Raw genomic sequence first — 27,449 nt, 5'->3', positions numbered from 1 at the left:
CCAAGAGATTGAAGATATGCAGTAACTCTTACCTTCCAATAATTGAAGTTTGTCCCATCGAAGACGGGTGGCCTGATTGATGCTTCTCTCTCGTAGTTGCTCATGATGAACGATCTACCTTCAAGCGATCAAGCTTTTCTGAAGGACCTGCTCTGATACCAATTGTTGGAAATAATACTGAGAGGGGGGGTGAATCAGTATTATCTAGCAATTTACCAAATCTTCCTTATTTGATCTTTTGAATTATTCTTGCATATCAGTACCATAAAACAATGAGCATGAATAAATAAAATAGACAGTCACACCAAAGAACACAAGATGTAAGGTGGAAACCCAATGCGGGAGAAAAACCACCTGCTGCAATATGTCTCTATCTTCTTTCAAGAAATTCTTTTTACAATGATTTTGTACTGGTGCAGTCCTTTACCAGCACGCAGGCTGCAACCTGCAGAGAGATACAACTCTCTCTCGTTTTCCAGTCTCTCCTGGAAGGGAGCTACAACCCCCTACTTCTTTTCATGAAGAATCAAATGATCAACAAGTATACAACAGATACAGTCTACTACAGATATCAGATCAGTAATTACAGAAACAACCCAGAACACCTTATGAACAGAAATATACAGTCAACAGATCATCTTAAGACAGGGACGCATATTTTCTTTCTGTGGCCTGCGACTGGACGCAGTATACCTTCTGCTGTTCTACGTGCAGACGCACTGTTCCTCTTTGCTTTTCTGCGACAGACGCACCCAGCAACACTATCGCGCCGCGTCTTTTGCTTCAGAGACGCACCCAATACCACAGTCGCGCCGCGTCCTTTGCTTCAGAGACGCACCTGAGCCTTTACTGTACTGCGTCCCGGCGCACTTTCCCTTCACTGAATCTGCGTCCCTTCAGATATAGAAGATAAGAGGACTTCAGAACCAACCCAAACACTTAGATCCACAGATCTGATCATGCGCCATATAGATCATAGTCCATTAGAAGATTCGCCCTTATAGATTTGGACTAGATCTCACCAAGAGATATTCAACCAAGATGATGCACAATCCAAATGAACTCCTTTGCTTTATATAGGCAAGCTTCTCCCCAAAACATGGAACAATACCACGAGCCGACACCATAGAAACACAAAACCGTCGGCTAGATACCACACAAGAAACCCCCACGTGCTTTTCTCTGCCTTGAAATGTGTGCACTGGGCGGACGCACCTCCTGAACGGCTGGCCTGCGTCCCTGGACGCGGGTTCTGCATGGTCTACCTGCGGGGACGCACTTGCTGAACATATTTCCTGCGTCCTTCTTGATTTATCACCTGAATGAGTTTGCCATCAAGGACAACACCTGAATCATAATGCCAACAAATTGCTCAAGCTTGCAAGGTAGGCCCTCAATCATGAAAATTATTGCTTGCTACAGTTTAAGAAGATCATGATAATATTTTTAAAAGCCTTCATTTGCAAGTACAGACTCCATTGTGCTTTTGGCTTGAAATTGTCAGGGTTGTTAGGGTTAGTTGTGTTGTTTTAAGGTATTCCTTTTCATCCCTATTGTTCTTACATTTTACCATATCCTATTTCATATTACCTATCATTTGTATTTAAATTTTCCTACCAAAAATGTTAAGAGCCCTAAAACCCACCCCTATTCCTAAGAAATCAAAAAATCAAGCCCTAAACCCTACCTCCCATAACATCCTTGCAAATTAAATTGGATGATGATGTATATGTCATGCACAGCACCACCTCCACATCCTAAGATTTTTCATGAGGAGGGTGGACCATCACAGTAGCATGCTATCCCTGGGGCTAGCCATGTCAGCTCTCCTCCGCTTGTCACTTATCAGAGAGGCCCGAGGGCCTTATTTGCAACAGCTCGGCGAGTACTTTCTCCACAGCAGGTGGAAGGGGTCTCGCCTTCATCATCAGCTCAGCGAGTGTTATCTCCACATCAGGTGGAAGGGGCCTCGCTCTCTTCAGCAGCACAGGCAGCACAGAGGGGCAAACAACCCATGATTGATGAGGGGCCATCAGAAGTTCCAGATATAGTTGATCTTGAGGTCAGTTCTCTGAGCCAAGAGGGAAAGGAGATCATTCAGCACCTTAGAGCTGAAAATGAGGTATTACAGAAGAGACTAGAAGGGGCACAATGGACAATCTCATATATGGAGCAGCGCAACAAACAGTTGGAGGATGAAAAAACTCTTGATGAGTTGTGGAGGATTCGTAGTGACCGCATCTTGAACCAAAGAAGGCCTGGTGATTTAGTGCCAATTGAGCGGGAGACCATGCTTATCCGGGTCAATGCACACTTGGAGAGGCTGTTGGCTAAGGCTAACCAAGATAAAAAATTGTTGAGGAACGTGAAGAACCATTATTGGGCGTGGATGCACGTGTGCAAGGCAAAGATGAAGGTGCTTCAAAGGCGGTTGACGAAGGCACTAAAACGAAGAAAGAGGCCCGATCCCCTCAACATCTTGGCCGAGGCTTCACTGAAGGATCAAGGTACTAAATAGCCTAGCCACAACACAAATCCCAAGAAATTTTGAGCATTTTGGGTAAATTTTGGTTTTTTTTAGGCAATTTGCAGGTTTTTCCCATTAATGGGTCTCACCCCCCGCGCGACCCTTCATTTTGGCAAATCCATTTTGCAAAAACTCCACATTTCTAGATTTTTCATGCAAATTTATACATGCTCATGGATGGACAAAAGATTTTGTGAAGTTTTGGGCCTCCAAAAAGTAAAAAAACATGCAAAATATGACTTTCTGCCACATTTTTTAGTTGCAGAAAGCAGGCTTGGGAGATTGCAATTTTGGAGGGGCAAATGACCACCAAATTCAGAAATTCTAGTTGGGTTGGAAAGTTGACTCACAGAACTTTCCAAAAAGCCTACGCTTGCTCAATTTGGCCACCTAGAAGTGCCACAAATGTGGTCCCAGAGGCGCGTGACCCGTCAGGCAAACTTCTCCAGATTTCAGTGTACAGCTCAGAAAAACGCAGTTTGACCCTATTTGACTTTTTGGGGTGGATTATTATCCTATTTTATGTAATTAATGTACTTTATTGACACTTTTACTATTATGTACCTCTTCTAGAAGATTCATTCATGTAAAAGGTGAAAATTAAATGAATGAATTGGTTTCCTAGTTTATAGAGGCAAGTTGTTTTGACTGCCTAGTTTGTAGTGCTTAGTTTAGAAGTGGTTGAAACAGCTCCTAGGATAGTGAGCTCGACCCATGGAGGCAGGGAAAGAGGTTAGATGATCTATATTATGTACTTTCTTGCTCATTTTCATGGTTGGACTCTTGAGGGAGAAGCTATCATTGTATTATTCACTGTATCTCTGCAATTTTTGGCTAAGGAAGACCAGGGTTTTGCAGTCCTCTTTGGGATTCTTGTGGATTCATGTGTTGATGGTGTGTTTCTCAATGTATTTGTAAGTGTGTTATGTGACTCATTTCCTTTCTTTTACTTCTGCACATTAAACAAATGAAGTGTTAAAGTAAGAATTCATGCCTGCCATGCTCTGCTTTTAAGTTTGTTTAATTTCAATGTTTTCTACTGTCTAAAGAGAATTCAAAGTGATTGTTTGCTCTCTTTAGCTCCTTACCTTTCATTCCTGATCATCCACCTCAATCAAAGGCATCAATACTGTCTCCTACCTTGCCCCAAAGAACCCCCTGCAGAAACTGTGTCCAATCCCCGCACCCAAAATTGCCTTCTCCTCAATTTGCCACCAAAAAACACAAAAAACCCCAAATCAACCCTTTTGATCAGTTTACTAGCCTAATATCAGTGTTACCCTATTGTTCATCTCATCCATTGAAGATTTTTATCGAGATAGACTGGAGAGAGCCTTCTCCTGCCCCGTAGGGCTAGCTACGAGGCTAAATGGTTTGATGTTGCCTTGAGGTTTACCTTTCTCAGCCTGAGGTGAAATTTCAAGCGCTAACATATTGGCGACCATACTGGGGAGAACAACTTGTCTGTTGATTGATGTGTTTGTTTCATAAGTCTTAGACAGAGCCTGAAGTTATGCCAGGTAGCCTTCGAAACGCTTTTGCTTTGCATAAGCGCAAGTAGATAAACGCTGCTTCAGTCAATCTCCGTGAGCTTGTGAATACAACACTTCATTTGCATTTTACCCCAGTACATGTATCAAGTTCAGATCTGATTGTTGATAGTGGACAACGATCAGACACTTGAAAGGTTGAAATCATTCACTTGGCGACTCTAAATCAGTTTTGAGATCAGATCCAAAGACTCCACTGGAGGATGATCCCGACCAGCAAAAACATGAAAGGAGAATATGGCAAGATCAGGTATTCAAGTTGGAATTTCATCCAATACATTTTTTTCTTTGTCATAAATTATTTCTTCTCTTTTCTCAAGAATGTCAAAACTTCTTTGCAAAGTATACTATGTTTGAGAAGAGATCCCAGGCCTGCAGTTGATTCTTTTCCTTCGAAGATTGTGAATACCAAAGATTTTCATACCTTTGAGCTTGATCAAGATACTTTTTCCAAATTTTGTGATGACCATCTTCAGATTGATGAACCTCAAAAGACCAAGACCGAGTCTATATCTACTGTACATACCCCTACACCTTGTAAAATTCCAGATCGGTATAAACCTCTTGTTTTACCTTCTGTTCTTCATGCTTTCCCCAAAAACTATGATCTATACTTACCGAGGTTTGACGGTGAATGTAAGAATGTCAACGCTGAGCAACATGTGCAGAATTTTGAGAATTTTCTAGATCTTTTTGAAGTTGATGATGAAGATGTCAGTATTAGGTTTTTTTCTCTTTCTTTGCAAGCTGAAGTGAAGAGTTGGTTCAAAACCCTTCCTGATGCGAGCATCTTAGATTTCTAGCAGTTCGTCAAAGTTTTTCTCGATAGGTGGATGATTGGGCAGAACCTTTTCTTGATTGTAGAAGAGTATAACCAGCTGAAAAGATTGCCAGGGGAGACAGTACAACAATTTTCAGCCAGATTTAATCAAGTTTATTATTCAATGCCAATTGATATAAGGCCTACTCCTAGATCTGCTCTCTTGCACTATCCGGGTGCCTTTGATCCGGAGATGGAGTTTCAACTGAGAGAAAGGGACATTGCAACACTTCACGAGATGCAAAACAGTGCAGTAAATGTAGAGGCGCATCTGCTGATCCGACGGGCAAGGATGAAGGAAGAAGAGATGAAAACCATAGATCCGGCCGAATCTCTAGAGGTAAAGCTTGAAATTTTGGTAAGTGAAGTGAAAAAGATGATGGACAAGATCAACGCAAGGAATGATTATGATGTTCAAGCCCATGGCTCGCTGATTGAAAAGGAACAAGTTGTTGATCCAAAACATTTTGTTTCTTATCCTAGTTGTCATAGATCTGATAATGATTGTTTTGTAGATCACCTTGGAAAAGAGAGAGCTGTTGATATGATGTATATGTTTGATGATGATTTGCCTCGGTTTGATCAATATGATGGTGATTATGTTCTCCAAACAGAAGCTAATCTTGCAGACGAACCAGCAGCTATTTTGTGGGAGGAAGAAGTTCATTTTCAGCAGCTTGAATACAATGTTCAGCCATCACATATCAGCTATGACATTGATGAGGAAAGAGGAGCAAATTTTGAAGTAAGTGAAGGATCTTTGCCTTTTTGTTTTGATTCATGTCAGTTCATCAGAGATAACTACCATGCAATCAGAAATCAGCTGTCAACAAGTCTTGATCTAGACCATCTTGAGGGCAATGAAAACCTTGTTCAAGACTTTTCATATCCAGATTTGCAGCCCCCGAATGCCTTTGATTTTCAAGTTGTTAATAAAGACTTGGAAGCTGGAACATATGCTCAGATGATGCAAGATGATTCCCTACCATTTTGTTTCAAATCATTTCAGTTTTTGAAGGGAAATTTGCATAGTCCATCTTCAGTGAAGAATAAGCAGCATGTAGGCAATCATGTAATCACATTGGAACCAATAGAAAATGGGTTGCAACAGTCTTTTCAAGTTTTTCATGATCCAATAGATGATGTTTTGGATGAGGTTTGCAGTCAAAGTCTTTCTCCATTAACATGTGAGCTTGAAACATGTGCTGATATGAATTTGATCCGGCATCCAGTTTCTTTGTCATTTTCAGCAGAGGACTCGTCACAAGGCTCAGATCAAAGTTTGGATTCATGGTATGAGGAAACGAGAAGTAATCCATTAGATGAGCTAAGTTCCAGTGTGCTTGAATTTCAAGACCCTTATGCAGTGTTTTTGGAGGCGGATAGAGAATTCATATCATTCAACGGATCTGTTCTCAAGTTGTCACGGGAGTTGCCTTTCAGTTGTTCTCTCTTGTTGTTCATAAGTGAGCAGTTGCGGAGAATTCAAACAACGGATGGTATACTTACTTGGTTGCATTGGTTGTTTCATTTCACTTGATCAGGTGATGAATGAAACTGTTAGAGTAGGTTTTGATGAATAAGCTCCCCTTTGAGCGTCATTTTCAGTTGGTTAATTGTGTTTAAGTATCGAGTCAGTTTTTAGTCAGTCATGAGTCCTTTATGAGTCAATTTTTAGTCTTGTTGTTAAGTTAGTTTGTGTCAGTTTTCAGTCATGCATTTCAGCTTGAGTTTATGATTCCATTGCCCAATGATTGTAAGGCACTGGTCTGCTCTCCCAGAGGTCTAAAGTTCTTGGCATCTCCAAGGAGCTACCATCCCCATTGGAGCCAATGTTATTGTCAGTCTTCCCAGCCTTCCTCCAGTGATCAAATGTGCTCTTACAAAGTGATTTTGAAGTGTCAAGGTCAAATTTTGTCATTTCAGTGAGTTTTCAATCAAAATTTGGTCACTAGGCATTAGGTCTAGGGTTTCCTCTCACCCTTTTCAAAGTTTCCCAAATGCCAACCTATGTCACTATTCAGCTGAGCCTATCATCATTCAGAGGGTTGTTATCATCATGCCAAGTTCCATTGGGTCATTTTACAACTTATTCATGCTTCAGTTGTGCCTAGGCAAGTTTTATTTCCCTCTCCTAGGGTTTTGAAGCCAATTTCTCTTGTACGGTCAAATCATCGGCAAAACTCATATCCTTATGTTCATACACCTTCCCCTATCCTTAAAGTACCTTATCAAACACTTCCCAACACCCAGATCCCCCAAATTCCTCATTTTTGCACAAACCCTAGTTTCTTGCTACAACTTGGCAATTTTCTAGGTTGGGTTTGTGTTTTGACCTTTTGGACCCCTTCCCCTAACTCAATCTCTGAGATTATACTTTCCCCTGCTTCCTAACATCCCTCCCTACTTCCAAAAATTTCCCCAAGAATTTAGAAGCCCCCTATCCCCTTCATTTCGCTTCATTTCCACAAAATTCCTTGTTTCACACATCGGGGCAAGTTTCACTCAAATGATGTTTCAGAGCAGTCAAAGATGAATTTTGGAACATTGAGAGATGTTTTTGTCCAAAACATGACAAGGAAGAAAAAACTCCTTCAATTTTTACACAGGTGTCATGGTTTTGGAGAAATGTCAAGAATATCGTTGCCTCAGGAGAATCAAAGGCACCTCTGAAGTGACCTTGGGAAAATCAAGTTTTCTCCTAGCTTGGTTGGCCAAATGACTTTCTTGATGGGTAAAATGATAACTAGACACAAAGATATTTCCAATGAGCTATCATAATCTCAATTTGGGGTTGAGGAAGGTATTCAAAAGTTGTCTGCAACAGCACTCTTCCTTGAGGCAGCCTCATTTGGCACTTTTTGACCAGTCTTGGGAGATTTGATTTTTGACAGGTCAAATGAACTCCAAATTGAAAAATTCCAGTTGGGTTGGAAAGTAGACTCAAAGACCCTTCTAACGAGCTATCCTGCACCCGATTCTGACACCAGGAAAACCTCCAAAAGCCTCCTGCAAAAGCGCAAGACCCGTTGAAGGCGCGCGACCCATCAGGACACCTTTGCCAGTGCAAAAATTACACTGGCGCGACCCATCAGGGGCGCGTGACCCGTTGGGGATTTCTTCACAGAAATTTTCCAGTGAGCTGCCAAGGAACTACAAATTGCTCAAGCTTGCAAGGTATACCCTCAATCATTAAAATTATTGATTGGTACAGTTTAACAAGATCATGATAATATTTTTAAAAGCCTTCATTTGCAAGTACAGACTCCATTGTGCTTTTGGCTTGAAATTGTCAAAGTTGTTAGGGTTAGTTGTGCTGTTTTAAGGTATTCCTTTTCATCCCTATTGTTCTTAAACTTTCCCATATCCTATTTCATATTTCCTATCATTTGTATTTAAATTTTCCTACCAAAAATGTTAAGAGCCCTAAAACCCACCCCTATTCCTAAGAAATAAAAAAATCAAGCCCTAAACACTACCTCCCATAACATCCTTGCAAATGAAATTGGATGATGATGTATATATCATGCACAGCACCACCTCCACATCCTGAGATTGTTCATGAGGAGGTTGGACCATCACAGCAGCATGATATCCCCGGGGCTAGCCATGTCAGCTCTCCTCTGCTTGTCACTTATCAGAGAGGCCCGAGGGCCTTATTTGCAGCAGCTCAGCGAGTACTTTCTCCACAGCAGGTGGAAGGGGTCTCGCCTTCATCATCAGCTCAGTGAGTGGTATCTCCACATCAGGTGGAAGGGGCCTCGCTCTCTTTAGCAGCACAGGCAGCACAGAGGGGAAAACAGCCCATGATTGATGAGGGGCCATCAGGAGTTGCAGATATAGTTGATCTTGAGGTCAGTTCTCTGAGCCAAGAGGCAAAGGAGATCATTCAACACCTTAGAGCTGAAAATGAGGTATTACAGAAGAGACTAGAAGGGGCACAATGGACAATCTCATATCTGGAGCAGCGCAACAAACAGTTGGAGGATGAGAAAACTCTTGATGAGTTGTGGAGGATTCGTAGTGACCGCATCTTGAACCGAAGAAGGCCCCGTGATTTAGTGCCAATTGAGCGGGAGACCATGCTTATCCGGGTCAATTCACACTTGGAGAGGCTGTTGGCTAAGGCCAACCAAGATAAAAAATTGCTGAGGAACATGAAGAACCATTATTGGGCGTGGATGCACGTGTGCAAGGCAAAGATGAAGGTGCTTCAAAGGCGGTTGACGAAGGCACTAAAACAAAGAAAGAGGCCCGATCCCATCCAAATCTTGGCCGAGGCTTCACTAAAGGATCAAGGCACTAAATAGCCTAGCCATAGCACAAATCCCAAGAAATTTTGAGCATTTTGGGTAAATTTTGGTTTTTTTTAGGCAATTTGCAGGTTTTTCCCATTAACGGGTCTCACCCCCCGCCGCGACCCTTCATTTTGGCAACTCCATTTTGCAAAAACTCAGTATTTCAAAATTTTTCATGCAATGTTACACATGCTCATGGATGGAAAAAATATTTTGTGAAGTTTTGGGCCTCCAAAAAGTCAAAAAACATGCAAAATTTGACTTTCTGCCACATTTTTGAGTTGCAGAAAGAAGTCTTGGGAGATTGCAATTTTGGAGTGGCAAATGACCACCAAATTCAGAAATTTTAGTTGGGTTGGAAAGTAGACTCACAGAAATTTCCAACAAGCCTACTCTTTCTCAATTTGGCCACTCAGAAGTGCCCCAAATGTGGTCCCAAAGGCGCGCGACCCGTCAGGCAAACTTCTCCAGATTTCAGTGTACAGCTCAGAAAAACGCAGTTTGACCCTGTTTGACTTTTTGGGGTGGATTATTATCCTATTTGATGTAATTAATGTAATTTATTGAAACTTTTACTCTTATTTACCTCTTCTAGAAGATTCATTCATGTAAAAGGTGAAAATTAAATGAATGAATTAGTTTCCTAGTTTATAGAGGCAAGTTGTTTTGACTGCCTAGTTTGTAGTGCTTAGTTTAGAAGTGGTTGAAACAACTCCTAGGATAGTGAGCTCGACCCATGGAGGCAGGGAAAGAGGTTAGATGGTGTATATTATGTACTTTCTTGCTCATTTTCATGGTTGGACTCTTGAGCGAGAAGCTATCATTGTATTATTCACTGTATCTCTGCAATTTTTGGCTAAGGAAGACCAGGGTTTTGCAGTCCTCTTTGGGATTCTTGTGGATTCATGTGTTGATGGTGTGTTTCTCAATGTATTTGTAAGTGTGTTATGTGACTCATTTCCTTTATTTTACTTCTGCACATTAAACAAATGAAGTGTTAAAGTAAGAATTCATGCCTGCCATGCTCTGCTTTTAAGTTTGTTTAATTTCAATGTTTTCTACTGTCTAAAGAGAATTCAAAGTGATTGTTTGCTCTCTTTAGCTCCTTACCTTTCATTCCTGATCATCCACCTCAATCAAAGGCATCAATATTGTCTCCTACCTCGCCCCAAAGAACCCCCTGCAGAAACTGTGTCCAATCCCCGCACCCAAAATTGCCCTCTCCTCAATTTGCCACCAAAAAACCCAAAAAACCCCAAATCAACCCTTTTGATCAGTTTACTAGCCTAATATCAGTGTTACCCTATTGTTCATCTCATCCATTGAAGATTTTACAGAGATAGACCGGAGAGAGCCTTCTCCTGCCCCGTAGGGCTAGCTACGAGGCTAAATGGTTTGATGTTGCCTTGAGGTTTACCTTTCTCAGTCTGAGGTGAAATTTCAAGTGCTAACATCTCCCATTCCTTATCTAGCTTAGTTTTGACTGATGGTGGCTGGACAATGAGAGGGGGAGGATATAGCTATGGAAAGGTCAAAGCCTGTTGCTGTGGGATTTCCTTCAACTGGGTAGTATCCCTTATTGACCCTTCGCTTTTATTGTGGTCACTTTCGGACCTCTTGGAGTGTTCTGACATTTCTCTCCTGGACTTGGATTTAGATCTATCTGTACCTGAACTTCCACTGAGACCGATACTGGGAGTTGGTTCCCTTACGGGTTCCAAGCGTAATTTATCCAAAGGGATGTTAGCTAACCTCCTTTCTTTGTATATTTTGAACTCTTGAAATTCTGCTAGAGGAAATCACATTTGGTCTAAATGCAGAACTTCTTTAAGTGTGCTTTTCTATTGGAACATATCATCAAAAATATCATCTTCTTTAGAAAACACCTTTATTTTGATTGCAGTAGTGAAATTTTTAACAATATCAGAAGGGTCGAACAGTCTTCCTGGAAATTTTAACAATCTTAGACATGTCATGTTGTTTACTTATTTGAATGCATGGCCTACATCAAATAGTGAAAAGGCCCCATAGGCCACAAGAAATTGCAGCCAAATGGCCTTCTTCTTGTCCTTCAAATATTTAGTCACACCTCCTTCTACGATGGTCTCATAAGAAATTTCGCGTGCTAGTTGTTTATCAGGAAAATATAAAGGTAAGACCTGAGGGGAAGCAAGACTTCTGAATACCCTGACATATGTAAAAAGTTCTTCCCCAAACCATCTCGCGACAGGGAGTATATCAACCTCCACTTCGGGAGAAAACCTTGGAGTGTCTTTATCATACAACATTTTGTACAGAGGTAACATCATTCCATGACAAATCTTGTAGAAATACGGAGTGAACTTGGAATCCCACAATTCTTTGTGATAAATATGAATGGGTAAGGGATCTTGAGTCCTCCATTTCCAACCCATTAGAGGAAACTTGGAAATATAACAGATTTCATCCATCACATATGCAGATAAGTAGAAAGGGGGATAAATTCTTTGAGAAATAGTTCTTTTAGAACGGTAATTCAAAATGGATGTGGCTAAGTTGTCAGACAATATCTTAGCCCAATCCACAATAGTAGCATTGATGGCGGCATCGAATAATGGTAGTGGTTTAGATGAAAATTTGTTAATTTCTGGCTTCCCAAAAAGTCTATAGAGCATAGCAGTAGCAAAGCAATATGGGGAGGTGAGAGAATTAGTACTATACATACCATGCTTATCCTTTTTTAGTGGTTCATCCCTTCTTGACCAGTCCTTGGTGCATTCTGCCAAATATTCATTTTCTTTAGTGAACTTCTCCATGAACTCTTTGCTATAACTCGCCTGTGGCTCTGGTAGATGGTACATGAGCCTCAAATCTTGTGCAATGAATGAGCCAATGAGTCCTTGACCCTGAGTCTTAAATTGTCTATTTGTAATGTCAGCGCTATCCAGTACCCATTTAATCACGTCTGTGTATGGAAGAATTTTGGGCCTCGCCGCTATCCGGTGCAAGAACGAGCAAGCTAGTTTTGTAATAGACGCCTCAGAAGACCCATGTGAGCCTACAGTAGATGTAACCTCCATTATTTTAGGATTTTCTTCCTCAAGTAGACTATAAATGCCTTCCCAAGTGGTAATACTAGCATCTTTGTTACAGGTGGTGTCTGTATATAAATGAGTCATTTCTTTGTCTTCAAAACTCGGAGCTTTACCCTTATTTCCCATAATATCTTGAACACTACTGTGTATAGTTCTCTACTCTTTATTCCTACAGTTTAAAAATGAGGTGAGAATAATGATAAGAAAAAGGTGACGGGAAAGGTTTAAATGCCGAAAACATATAAAAATATACCACCATATGTGAAATGGATCTTCGATCAGATGAAAACCATATTTCATTAATGATTGCTAACTAATTCATTGATTAACGTTAACGCGCATAACTGGGTCTCAGTTTATGGAAAAGATTTTTCGAACAATGAACCCTAAAGATCTGCGATAAGGCGATTTGTGATTTGCTTCGTAATATCGCAGATCGCAGCATCGCGAAATCGCAATATCGCGAAATTACAATATCGCTAAATCGCAATATCGTTGGTTCGTAGCATATGACAATCATCCATTCATGTGTTTTCTGCGAAATGCGATTTGTGACATGCGCAATCGCATATCGGTAGTTTGAGGCATTTCAGCGTAAGTGATGTTTGAGGCATGCAATGCGATGAATGTTTTTAGTGCGTAGTTTCGCATCGCGATTTTGAACTTAGAATTCTACTTGTAGGAAGGCATCCATTACCCTTTTTGCGATGTGATATTTCTTAAGGAATGATTTTATTCTAACTTATCATAAAACTTAAGCCTTTTTTAGATTTTTCGAGGGTATTCTTCTAAGTTTATGATAGAAAGTTTTGTTAAAAAAGGAAATACAAGAATTAATCAATTTTTAAATTTTTTTAATAAGGGTCCTCACTTATTTAGTATTAGTGATAAAACTAAATAAGAAGGGGGGTTGTTGCTGAACACAATAGGTTCATAAAGGGCTTCAGCAAGTTTGCCTTTCCTTTATTTGGGTTTTTGGCCAAAGACTTTGAGTTTATATGGTTAAAAAGTTGTCAAGAGGCCTTGGACATCCTAAAGAACAAGTTAACCACTACACTGATTCTCTAAGGCCCCAATTGGGCCATTCCCTTTCCTATTCGTCGATGCCTTACACAAAGCCATAGGAGCAGCCCTAGGTCAGATATATGAAAAATTTCCTTATGCCATTTAATTTATTAGTAAGAATCTATCAAAGTCCAAACTAAACTACATAGTGACTGAAAAGGAGCTCCTAGCTGTTGTGCATTCATTGAACAAATTTAGGTATTATATCTATCAAACATTTGTCCATACTGACCATGCTACAATCAAATATTTAATGAATAAACCTGATGTGAATGCTCGTATTACAATATGGTTAATTTTATTACAATGATTTGATCTAATTATTGTTGATAAGCCTGGTAAGGAAAATGTTGTTGCAGATTTTTTGTCCAGATTAACCTTGCCTACATGTGAAGAGGGAATGGTTGATGGCCAGTTACCAGATGAGCACTTTTTTTCCATTTCAGTTCTCTCTCCATGGTTTGCTAACATAGCAAACTATTTGGTATCTGCACAGTTCCCACTAAACTTGTCCTCCAAAGAGAAAAGAAATATTATAAGGAAGAGTGCCCCCTTCACTTGGATTGGGGGCAATCTCTTCAAACGTGGCCGAGATCAAATCTTGAGAAGGTGTGTCAGGGAGGAGGAAGTCTTTAACATCCTTCTGACCTATCATGATGGGCCTTGTGGAGGTCACCTTGTAGCAAATAGGACAACATTCAAAGCATTACAAGCAGGCTATTATTGGCCTACTTTTCATCAAGATGAGATAAGATATACTAGTTAGTGTGATCGATGCCAAAGGATGGGAAAGCCTACTCCAAGGGATGAAATTTCTTTTCAGCCTCAAGTGACTTTTGAGCCATTTGAAAAGTGGGGCATGGACTTAATTAGACCTATTGACCCTCCTTTCAAGCAAAAATAATACATCATTCTGTGAACTGACTATTTTACTAAGTGGGCTGAAACCAAGGCAATTAAAGCAGCAATAGAGGAGAAGGTGGTTGATTTCTTAAGGGAGAATGTATTTTATAAATTTGGGTACCTTAGAAACTTGGTCACTGATCAAGGCATCTAGTTTACCTCCAACATGATTGAAGACTTGCACAGCCAACACAAGATCAAGCATATAACCTCCACTCCCTATCACCCACAAGCTAATGGGAAAGTGGAGGTGACCAATAGAGCATTGGAGGGAATCTTGACTAAAGTGGTTAGCAACAGTAGGAAAGATTAGGCAGATAGATAGTTGAGGCCACTAGGGCCTATAATACCACTTGGAAGACCACCACTGGATTCACACCCTATGAGCTCGTCTATTAAAAAAAATCCCTATTGTCCATTGAGTTTGAGTATAACACATTAAGGATGGCAGCCCAACTAGATCTAGATCTCAGCAGTGCACAAAAGGAGAGATTGCTCCAGTTGAATGGTTTAGATGAGTTTAGAATGCATGTCGTCCTACACATAGAGGTAACCCAACTATAGAGGAAGACCTGACATGATAACAACATCAAGGATAGGAAATTTCAAGAAGGTGATTGGGCCTTTTTATATGATTTTAGATATAAAGACTTTAAGGGAAAGTTAAGGACAAGATAGTTAGGGCCTTATATTATAGAGAAATTTCATGATAATGGTTCAGTGTAGATCAAAACCACAGATGCAGAGGCCATTCCTTTACTTTTTAATTGGCATAGAATAAAATTTTACAAGAGGCCATTATCAAAGAAAGAGTTCATTAATGGTATCAATAAAATAGTGATGGTGGTGGAGCAAGTTTCATCCCATACCTGTAATCACTGAGGAAAAAAAAAAGGACTTAGGTGAAAGCCTCCATGAGGCACCTGAGTCCCACTATTGGGCTAAAAACCTCTTGGGGTGGCCCAATGGTGTCAAAAAAAAGAAAAAAGAAGAGAAAATGAAAATATCTCTGGGTGAAAACCTCTTTTTGGGTGCCCAAGGCAAACCGCTAGGATGAAAACCTCTTAGAGGCAAACTAGTTGTTTTCAAAAAAAAAGAAGAGAAAAAATCATGAAAATATCTATTTGCAGGTCAGCAAGGAGGACGATCAGAGAACAAAGGAGGACAAAAAAGGGACCTATTTCACCCACATTTTTATTTTTCCACCCATCATCACATATCACACCACCATCTTTTTCATTTGTTTTCACTCCTTTGCTTCAGTTTACAAAGTGGACTATAGTTTCTACAAGATCCCTTGTAAACCTACAGGATCCCCTGAAAACCTAGTGGATGATCTTGTAGGAATTACAGTGGCTTGGGAATCCTACAAGAAGTGACCCTAGGGTGAGAAAATGAATTGCCATGTCAAATAAAATAACATCTCTACATCACCACTTCATTACCATACCCATTTCCACTTTCATGACCCCTGCATTCACCATCAAAAAAACAGTTTAATATATATATATATATATATATATATTTCACTGTCTTCAAGAGAAAAGACACAAAAAAATGAAGCAAAGAGTAGAAGGGAGAAACACCTGAGTATTTCTCATTTCGCCACACTTTCTAGACCTCCTTTCTATCCATGTCATCATCTTCAAAATCCTAGTAGAGTGTATGATTAAATGTTTTGAGGGAGAATTAGTTACAGGACATCCTGTGGGAAATCATGTAGCAGTCTATCCCACATAATACAAATCATGATTGCAGCAAGCTTCCAACATGAATATCCAAGGGCAGAAGTAGCTCTAAAGCAGTAGCAACACCATCATCTTCAACACTATGTACTTGCACATCAAAGGAATCATCAGAGAGCAATAAAACAAGGAAGGATAAATAGCATGCAGCTAACACATAGCAAGCACCTCAGGTTTCCAACAACTACAGCAAGGTATGAGCACCACAGGTAAGTATCTCGCTTCACTCTCTTATTCTCATAATGTAGTCAAAAGTTGTAAAGGTTATGAGTAAGTTGGTTTATAAGTGAAAGGTGGCTAGTTAACTTGGCCACCTTCATTCATTCGATGAAGACAAAACAGTTGGTCCTCCCACACATGGCAACAGTAAATTCAAAGAAAGAGAGGAGAAGGACAAAAGAAGTTAAGTTTACGGGGGCATGAACTAGGAGTTGATTACAAGGAGAGGGGAATGATGAGGTGGTAGTGGGGACCAATGATCTAAAAAAAAGAAAATGTACCTCTACTACCAGCACACCATCGCACATAACTCGGCCATAAGAGGAAATAATCATTGATCCCCATGCACTCATGCATTCATTTCCTCAAGGATCACTATAGCAAAGTTTCTCTCATACCCGACAACTTACATAAGAGGAAAATTCCATCTTTCTCTTGTGCGGGACATCCTACAGGATTACATAGGAAATCCTACAGGATCGCATAGGAATCCTACAGGATACAGATAGACATTATACAGGATTGATCCAGAGGAGTTTCAGAGGGGAAAACACGGGGGTTGGCTACAACAAACACTATGGGTAGATAGGCTCTATAATTACATCCCTTTTTCAAAGTGAATTAAACAGAAAATCACCTAGTATTGAGTGAATTTGGTAGCCGTGTAAGGGAATTGTCTCCATAGTTCTTTCAGTTATTTACTTCTACATTCAAAAATTGTATCAACCATATTATCTCCTCAAAATTCACCAACAAAATGACAGGGGTTTTAGTAGAAGGGAGACCATTAATACTATGAGAATCCACCAACACCCTCAGGTGTTAGAAATCTTCACAAGGCATAATTAGATGGGGTATTTTGAAAAACTAAGAGGGTATGATGATGAAGTGGCTCAAGATTTTTATCTCTCCCTCATTCCACTGACCATATTCCATTCCATTGTTGTGGTGAGAGGCCTCTCCATAGAGCTCACCCCTGAATTCATAAGTGGAATTACCACACTTCCCCTAGGAGTACCTTGGAGATAGGAAGACAAGGGAGATAACCAGATTTCCAAGAAGAAGTACTTTTAGAGGGTGAGGAGCCCATTGAGGACAAAATTGGAGTAAGGAGAGCAAGCCTACCATACCCTTGGAATGAGGTGAGCTACCACCTTATCAAATACATATCATGCAAGGGTAGGTATAGTGTGGTTTATGGGTATCAATTTAGGTTTCTTGAAGAATTGAGGTTTGGAGCAGAAACACCTCCTCACCATAAGCTCAGCATACCATACTTCCTTCTGTAATCATTGATAGATAAAAGCATAAAGGTGTAGTAGGGAAACCACCAACAGTTAGCCCAACATGTGTTAAAAATAATCATCATAGAAGATTCCCTCCATAACCTCAAAATTCCTATTTAATGGGAAATTTTCAGAGATGTGTAGATAGAGGAATATATCAAAGCCCTCACATATAAAACTAGTCGTATTGTTAGTGAAAAATATGAGGAAGAAACTAAATCAGAAGGAGAAGAAATAGAGAGGGATGAAGATGAGATAAATGAGGAGGAAGAAGAGGATAAATAGAAGGAAGGTTATAAGGAAATAGAGGAAGATGTCAAGGAGGAAACTGATAAACAAGATGAGGATCTAGAAGGAGGAGAAGAGGGGAAAAACATAGGGGAAAAGGGAAATGGAAAAGAGGGGGTAGAAGACAAGGAGGAGTCACCTAGGGTGTCTCTAGAACCCATAGAGAGAGAAACAATAACTACCCTCACTACTCTTACCACCCCTATAAAAAAAAACGAAAACGACGGAGGCAAACCCCCTTATATTTAAGAACAAGGATAAGGAAGGGGAAACCCCAAAATCAAACCAAAATTCCCACTGTAATTGAGGAATCACCTAAAAAGTAGGAGAAAATGTCTCCTCCTAAGTCTCCTATCACCTATGTGAATAGACCTATGACTAGATCCACCTCATCGAAAGGAACAGAAATCCTACAGGATACACAGCAGGACCTATAGGAAGTAGAAGCAGTCCTACATGAGACTCTACTAAACCTATGGGAGACCTAAAAATTAGACAAGGAAGACTATAGTAAGAAACCAAAGAAGAGGACCCTCAGCTAAGGGAACCTAGCCCCCAACCTAACCTTGACTCCTACTACATATTTATTGAATTGGGTAGAGTCATTCCACTAAAGATTTCTATTCCATTATTCTTTGAGCTTGAGAAGGAGAGAGCCAGAACTCATAGATGGATGCAGATTGCTAAGTCCAAGGGGGTGGAGGACATTGGTCACATGGAGGAGAAGCTTAAAGAGATGGGTAGAGAGCTAAGCAGCTTTAGGGACAGAGAGGCCATAATGAAAAATCAGTTAGAGACAAAAAATGTATGGTTGAAAGGAAAACTACAAGAAAGAAAGAACCAATTGGCATGTATGGTCAGTCTCTCTTTTGAAGCAATCTAGTGTAGGATTCTAGCTAAATACTATTCCCTATACCTTAAGGAAAAGTGGTTGCGGTTCCAAATCAAGACTCTAGCACAGAGAGGCATTATGCCATTTCAGGATTATAGGCAATTCATTTATCTTTGTGATCAAAGTACATTGGAAGATAGGGCCAAGATGTCTGAGTTTTATTTGCATAACATGGCCTTAACAGACATGAATGTATGGGACCCTAATGCCAAGCTAAGATATTTACAGTTGATGGATTTGGCATCATGGATGAACCATGAGGAAGAAAGGGCTACAAAATGAAGAAGATATTGGCAATAGAACAAACATGGTCTCTTATGATCAGAGCTAAGCAATCCAATCCAATGTCCCTCATCTGTACACATAATTTAATTTCAAATGATCCTCAGCTTGCACCAAGGTATCTTGCTTCCCAAGAGCAAGCAATTTAACATTTTGAGAACATGTGCAGGTTGTTAGGGGATGACATCATGCAAGCTTGCCTAAGGAGATGGAACACATTGCCATATAGTTTAAAGATAAGAGAGTACCACTCTCCTCAAAGAATGAGAGAAGCATTAAATAGGACACCCATGTACAAGCAATCTATTCAAAGGATCAAAGTCAATTAGATTGGCTTGAGACTCAGTCCACCACTGCTCTTAGGGACACTATAAGGAAGGAATGAAGAAGAAGAAAGGAGGCAGTGGGAGGAGGTAGAAAAGAAGGCAGGTTTTTATGCATAAGAAGAGGAAACCACAACAAAGGCATGAGATGTTAGGGAGGCCACTAGAGCTATGAAAGACATGGATATTAACTGAGTTGCTCAAAGGATGATAAACACTTTCAGTAGGGGGGTGATGATGAGCCTCATCATTAGCTAATTATATGGGCCTTAATTCACCTCCTAGCTTATTCAAACCAATCTTCCCACAACTTATTACATGTATTGATTATATTTTGTTTAATGAGATGAGTTAAAGTGAGATATTATGCGTAGTGGACTAATATGCATTAAATGTAGGTTTAGAAGAGAAAATCAAGGAATTTTGGCAAGACTAAGGTTTGAAACTTGAATGGGACAAGGGAGAGAGATTGTAGGAGGTAAATCCTCCTCATATAATCCTCCCCCATTCTAATATTCCTCCATTAATCCTACCAGCTCGGAGTGCAAGAAACCAAGTAATGAAGATCAAAAGGCAGCCAAGAAAGTGATAGATAAAGAGTTAGTTCATCTCAAGTTTGGGAGCAAGGCCTCCCTAAATTTAAGTAAGCTTTTGGGGACTTCAGTTAAAGTAGAGAGGCCTATAGCCTCATTAGGATTCGAATTTGTATTGCAAAAACACTAGTTATTTTTGAGCTCCAAAGTTGTGGAAGACATTGATGTAATTTTCCATTTTGGTAATAAGAATGATCTTTTTCTTGATCGAGTACTGAGTTAACTCAGAGGGCTGAAGCTCTTGGGTTAGGGCCCAACCCTAGCAGTAAAGGCTCCTCTTCATGTATTTGTATGTTTAGCTTAGTTTCATAGATTCATGGTTAAATTGTCTTTAGAAGTATTTCATTGCAAATAGTGTTTATTTGATTAGTTGTTTATTATTTTTCTTCCATTTGTGCCTTACCTCAATGGCAGGTTATAAGGGATAAAAGAAGCACTACAAAGCTACCAGTAGGTGTCCTGGAATCACTTCTTCCTTTTGGGATCATGATTTGAGGAGAGGACCCTTATGCAGCCCCAAAAAGATAGATTTCCATTTCTTTCATGAGATTTAGAATTTACTGTACTTGAACCATCATTTGATTAGTTTTTCAAGTGTAAGATTTCATTTCCATCTTGTTTATCTTCATTCTTGCAGTAGATCTAATCCATGATTCCATTTTATTCAGCAATTTCCTCATGCATAAGCTAGATAGTTAGTTCATTAAATTCTACTTTTCTAACTCATGAGAATTCTTCTTGTTTACATGACTTTTTGGAAATTACACATGTTTGATGCAAATCATGTGATTTAGAAGTAGAAAGAAATCTCATAGCAAGAAACCACCTTACAACTTCATCCACCCATAGGCATTACTTGCTTTCATCAAGACCTTCACCAATTTCATCATTTTACATAGAAATTTCCCCAAGCATGTTGAGAAAATCCAACCATTTTCTAACCTTAGTTTTGGGTTCTAAGTGATCCTGTTAGGTCCCAATACTACTAGTGTAACCCCTTATTGTTATTAGTACAACCCACTTATTATATTTTTGTGCCCATGTAGTCCCCATATTGTTATTATTGTGCCCCATAGAAGCCCACTATTTTTATTATTGTGCCCTTACATTATTATTGTTATGTCGGCTCTGATTATATTATGACCCCTTAGACTCCTATATATAGAAAGGAGGTCTTATCATTTGTATCATCCAAGAATTGTTCATTTGTTTAATGTATAGGAGGTTTCCCCCTTGAAGAGGCTGGTTTATGAGGCATTCATATATATTTTCTATCTTTTTATGAGCTAGTTTCATAACATTTGGTATCAAAGCTGTGGATTCTAGGGTTTCACTGCTCCAAACAGGTCACCATGGAATTTTTTCTATATATCTTTTGCTAAAACATTTCAAAATCTTAAAGAAAACCATTTGAGAAGAAATCGGTTTGAACCACACGACCGAATTTGAGATTTCATCTCGCTATATTTTCGTAGATATGATCTGAAGAAGTTAGGGTTTTTGCAATCTCCAAAATTTCATCTCAAATAGGTCATCGTGGAATTTTAGCTATAAGATTTGTTCCACAAAGGTTCAAACTCTCAAATTAAAACCCATTTGAACCAAACTCTTGATGAAGCTTGGGTCTGAATTTCATATCTTGGCTTGCTATATTTTCGGAGATATAGTCTAAGACATTTAGGGTTTCTGTGGGATCTCGAATTACATCCTAAACAGGTGACCTTGGGAAAATCGTTATAAATTTCTCTCTAAGAATCAAATTGAAATTTTGTAAGAAAATGTAGAACAAGGATAGACTATAGTTCTCTGTATATTGGTTTCAGGTCCTAAGGTTGAAACAATGACACGTGGCACTTCGTACAAGTTTGCTCTATTGAACTAGTCTATAATCGGGTCATCGTGGGAGATTTCACATAACGCTTCCTTACAAAATCCAATCTTGATCAGAATTTCAGGGTTAGAAAGAGGACTCGTAGAGCTACTACGTGCTGAAATTTTAGAACTTGGAGATCTGAAATTCCAGAGTTACAATCATTTCAAAATTGAGCTCCTAAAATCAAGAAAAAGCAAGATGAGGAAGTTTGATGGCAAGGATCCGGTAATTGGATACTACAGATGGAAAAATATTTTGATCTACATGGCATACCACTATTACAAAAGTTACATATTGCATCTAATTATTTAGAACCAAATCAATTTTTATGGTATAAAGGGCTTTGTTCTCGTAAACCACTTGTTACATGGTCAATTTTCACAGAGGAAATGATAGCACATTATGAGGATACAAAGAGAAACACCTTCTTTAGCTTATTAATAAATCTCAAACAAAAGTGTTCAATGGCAAAGAACATTGAGGACTTTCAAAAATTGAATATAAGGGAAAATGATATTCCAGAGAAGCAGAGGGTTGATGTCTCCATAGGGACTTTAAAGGATAACATTCAACATGAGGCTCGTCATTGGGAAACTGATTCATTGGAGAGGGCAAGAAAAGTGCAAAGAAAAATTATGACAATGAGGAAGTATAACCCTCACAACTATAAATATGGAACTATTGTTTCTCTTATCCTTCCAAAACCTACAAGGTTGACGCCACAACAATTGGAAGAAAAAAGAACAAAAGGGCTTTGTTACAATTGTGATAAAAAATACACTAAAGTTCATAAGTGTACTGAGAAGAAATTATTTTACATAGATTATGAAGAGGAGGAAGAAAAGGGATCAAGAAACATCAAAAGAAGAGGATATACACCTGGAACTAACCCCAGAGAAAAAAGAAATGAATCCGACCATATCTTGTAAAGCATTGGAAAGAATTACCACTCCTCAAACTCTCAAGATAGAAGGACATATCAAGAAGAAAAAGGTTCAAGAAGTGAAAGATCACATTGAGAAAGAAGAAATGAATTTGACCATATCTTGTAATGCATTGGCCGAAATTACCACTCCTCAAACTATCAATATAGAAGGACATATAAGAAGAAAAATGTTCAAGAAGTGAAAAATCACATCGAGCATCAAGAAATGAATCTAACCATATCTTGTAATGCATTAGAAGAAATTACCACTCCTAAAAATCTCAAGATAGAAGGACATATCAAGAAGAAAAATATTCAAGTAGTGAAAGATCACATAGAGCATCAACAACAAGTTCTCCAACTTTTAAAGAATAATTCCACTTTGGTGTAGAATCGAATGAAACAATAGGCATATCAACATCACAGTGAAAGAAGTTTTGATGTAGGCAATTGGGTATTTTTGCATCTACATCTCAAGCAAGCAATTTATGAGAAGGAAATGTTGGCAATTTTACATGCACTTAAGAAATGACCTTACCTAATGGGAAGACATTTCAAGGTAAAAATGGATCATGATAGTCTTAAATACTTTTTAGAACAAAGATTATCTTTAGAAGAACAGAAAAAATGGGTCACAAATATGTTGGGTTATGACTTTGAAATCATCTACAGAAAAGCGAAGAAAAATGTTGTCGCAGATGCACTCTCAAGAAAGGATGAGGATGCGGAAGCATTGTTTTGTGTTATTTCTATTATCCAACCAGATTTGATACATGAAGCAAGGGATGAATGGAAAAAGGACAAAGAAGTGTGGCCACTCATTCAAAAGTTGCAGAAGATCCCAGTTCAAACAATATTTCCAGAACTTTATGAGGAAGGAAAACTCATATTGGAACCTAGAGCATTCACAGAAACAAGAACCTGGCATCTACAAAATTGATCAATTTTAGAGTATCTCATCAAGTGGAAGAACTTGCTTGCTGAAGATTCCACATGGGAGGAAAAGAGTTTTGTACAAAATCATCAAGAAATACTCAAGCGTTGAGGACAAAACGTTTTGGAGGAGAGGGGCATGTTAGGTCCCTATACTACCAGTGTAGCCCCTTATTGTTATTAGTACAACCCCCTTATTATATTGTTGTGCCCATGAAGTCCCCATATTGTTATTATTGTGCCCCATAGAAACCCACTATTGTTACTATTGTGCCCTTACATTATTATTGTTATGTCGGATTTGATTATATTATGACCCCTTAGAATCCTATATATAGAAAGGAGGTCTTATCATTTGTATCATCTAAGAATTGTTCATCTGTTTAACGTAAAGGAGGTTGCCCCCTCGAAGAGGTTGATTTATAAGGCATTCATATATCTTTTCTATCTTTTTGTGAGCTGGTTTCTTAACAGATCCTAGGCCTTTTATCACTCCATTCCACCCATCAACAACCTTACCTAAGCCTTCCATCACCTCCAACACCCATTTTCTTTCTCTCGGTTGTATCGTGTAGAAATACAGGGAATCCTGTAGGTTTCTAGTACATCCTGTAGGTTTTCTTGCAGTCGCCTTTTTTGAGGCCAAATTAAGGGAAGAACTCTAGGAAGCCTCCCAAGGTCACCCAAAGGTATCCCAAACCTTCCAACCATCTCTTGAACCTTCCAACCATCCATCAAAACCCCTAAACCACCTGCCACATCACCAAAAGAGATTAGCTTGCACACTTGATTTTTCATCAGAAGCATAAAAGGACAAAACAAATTTATTATAGTCCCTTACATGCATAGCAATGATGTTTGAAGTTTTTACTTCCATGCTTAGGATAGTAGCATTCTTTTCATGTTAATTTACCATCATTGCAAAGCATAGCTCTTAGTAGTTAATTAGGAAATGGTGTGTCTTAGCATTGAATTTCAATATGTTTCATTATTACAATAGATCAGATCTCTCTTAGAGTAGATTTCTATTTCTTTAATCGTGGAACCAAGCTTCTTCTGAATCCATAGAAGTTTGGCTTGAAAACCGTAGTAGTCTCTCTCTAGCTGAACAATGACAAAAGGCATAACCATCACTTTTACTTGTCTATACAAAACTGCCACCTCCAAGTTTGTATGAACCTCGGGTTGATAAAGTAAAGCTGGCAGCTGAAGAGTTGCAGCATTCTTGCTGCAATACTGGTGCTCATCAGCTGCTATCCACTTTGGTCAGAATGCCCTCCAACGCTCTGTTAGTCACCTCCACTTGCCCATTAGCTTGTTGGTGATAGGGAGTGTAGTTATATACTTGATATTGTGCTGGCTTAAAAGGTCTTCAATAATGTTGGAGGTAAACTGGCTGCCTTAATCAATAACCAGTTCTCTAGGGTACCCAAACTTGTAAAAGACATTTTCCCTTAAGAACTCAGCCACATTCTCTTCTGTTGCTGCCTTGATTGGCTTGGTTTTAGCCCACTTAGTCAGATAGTCAGTGCACACAATGATGTACTACTTTTTTCTTGGAAGGAGGGTCAATAGGTCCAATAAAATCCATGCCCCACTTGTCAAATGGCTCGAACATCACTTGAGGTTGTAGAGGCATTTCATCCCTTTGAGTAGGCTTTCCCATCCTTTGGTAGCGATCAAACTAGCTAGTATATCTTTTCACATCCTAATGAAGAGTAGGCCAATAATAACCAACTTGTAACACCTTGAATTTTGTCCTCTTTGCTGCAAAGTGATCTCCACAAGGCCCATCATGATAGGTTAGAAGGATTTCAAAGACATCCTCCTCACTAACACATATTCTCAAAATTTTATCCAGGCCTAGTTTGAAGAGGTTCCCTTCAATCCAAGTGAATGGGGTGCTCTTCCTCACAACCTTGCTTTTCTCTTTGGAGGAAAAAATTGATGGGAACTATGTAGATACCAAATAGTTTTCTATGTAATCAAACCATGGAGAGAGAATTGAAATGGCGAATAAGTGTTAATTCAGTAACTGATCGTCAACCATCCCTTCCTCAATTGTATGAAAAGTTAATCTAGGCAAAAAATCTGCAACAACATTTTCCTTGCTAGGCTTATCAACAGTAGTTAGATCAAACCGATGTAATAAAAGTAACCATCTAATAATCTAGGCATTAACATCATGTTTATTAATTAAATATTTGATTGCAACATGGTCAGTATGTAAAAATGTTTGATAACCTATAATGTAATGCCTAAATTTGTTCAATGAATGCACAACAACCAGGAGCTCCTTTTTGGTCACTGTATAATTCAGTTCGACCTTTGACAGATTCTTATTGATAAAGTAAATGACATAAGGAAATTTTTCATATATTTGGCCTGGAGCTAATCCTATAGATTTGTGTGAGGAATTGGGATGTATATGAAAAGGAAGGGCCCAATTTGGGCCTCAGAGAATCGGTGTAGTGGTTAACTTGTCCTTCAGGGTGTCTAGGGCCTCTTGATAACTTTTTGACCATACAAACTCAAAGTCTTTGGTTAACAACCCAAATAAAGGAGAAGCTAACTTGTTGAAGTCTTTTATAAACCTTTTATAGTATCTAGCTAACCTAAGAAAATTCTGACATCTTTCTGCTTTTGCGAAGGTGGGACCCTTTGGATGATAGCTATTTTCTTTGGGTCCACCTGTAGTCCTTGTTGGGATATTGAATGACCTAGAATAGTCCCCATAGTCATCATGAACTCACATTTTTTAGGACTAAGGGACATGCTCATTTCAATGAATTTGTTCAACACCTTACCTAAGTTGGACAGAGCCTCCTGGAAATCCAATTCATAAGGTGTAAAATCATCCATATAAATCTCTATGACATCATGGACTAACTCAGCAAAGATACTCAGGACTACTCTCTGGAAAGTGGCAGGAGCATTGCATAGGCCAAAAGGAAGGGCCCTATAGGTGAAAGCACCCCAAGGACAAGTGAAGGTGGTTTTATCCTGGTCTTCTAGGCTAATCTGGATTTGATAGTTTCTGCTAAATCCATCTAGGAAAGAGAAAATATTTTTCCCTGCCAGGCCATATAACACTTGGTCGATGAAAGCTGGAGGGAAATGGTCCTTCTTTGTGGCTTTTTTTTAACTCTTTTTAATCAACACAAATCCTCCACTTACCATTTTTCTTTGGAACCAACACCAAAGGAGAGACCCACTCACTATCAGAAATAGGGTAAATGAATCCTGCATCTAGAAGCTTTTGCGGTTCTTCTTTGACTATATCTTTGAGAGCTGGATTAATCCTCCTTTGGAGTTGTTAGATTGGTTTGTAACCTTCTTTGATATAAATGTGGTGAGTACACACCGAGGAGTGCACTCCCTTCATTTCTTTGTAGCTCCAAGAAAATGTATCCAGATGTTTCTTTAGCATGTCACACAACTTTTCTTCTTAGTGAACAGAAAGAGATGGGTTGATTTTTAAAGTTTTCTTAGGGCCAAATTCTATGTTTTTGATACTGATAGGGTTGGAATCAACTAATAATATATCAATCTGATGGTTGTTATGGGTTTCCTTTACTACTTCTTCTAAGGATAATTTATATGGAGTTAGACTTTGGAGTATGTGTTCAATCAAGTCATCTTTATCCAATTTCCCCCCTCCCATGGTTGTTTCTAAGGTGTAGAGTTGGGCAGAATAAACTTCATCTTCTTCCTCCTCTTCTAGCCATAAAGGAAAGTAATGTTCTAGAGATGGCTGAGCTGGAGGATATATGACTAACTACTTGGACATATGCCCATTCTTGATAGTCATATTTCCATTCCTACAGCTAATGTAGGCATCGACAGTGGCTAG

The sequence above is a fragment of the Pinus tabuliformis genome, chromosome 1_1, assembly GCF_031772625.1.
Source record: "Pinus tabuliformis cultivar Carrire ecotype Pingquan chromosome 1_1, CPIR1, whole genome shotgun sequence".
NCBI classification, from domain to species: Eukaryota; Viridiplantae; Streptophyta; class Pinopsida; order Pinales; family Pinaceae; genus Pinus; species Pinus tabuliformis.
The sequence above is the reverse complement of the archived record's forward strand: the minus strand, read 5'-3'. Positions refer to the sequence as shown.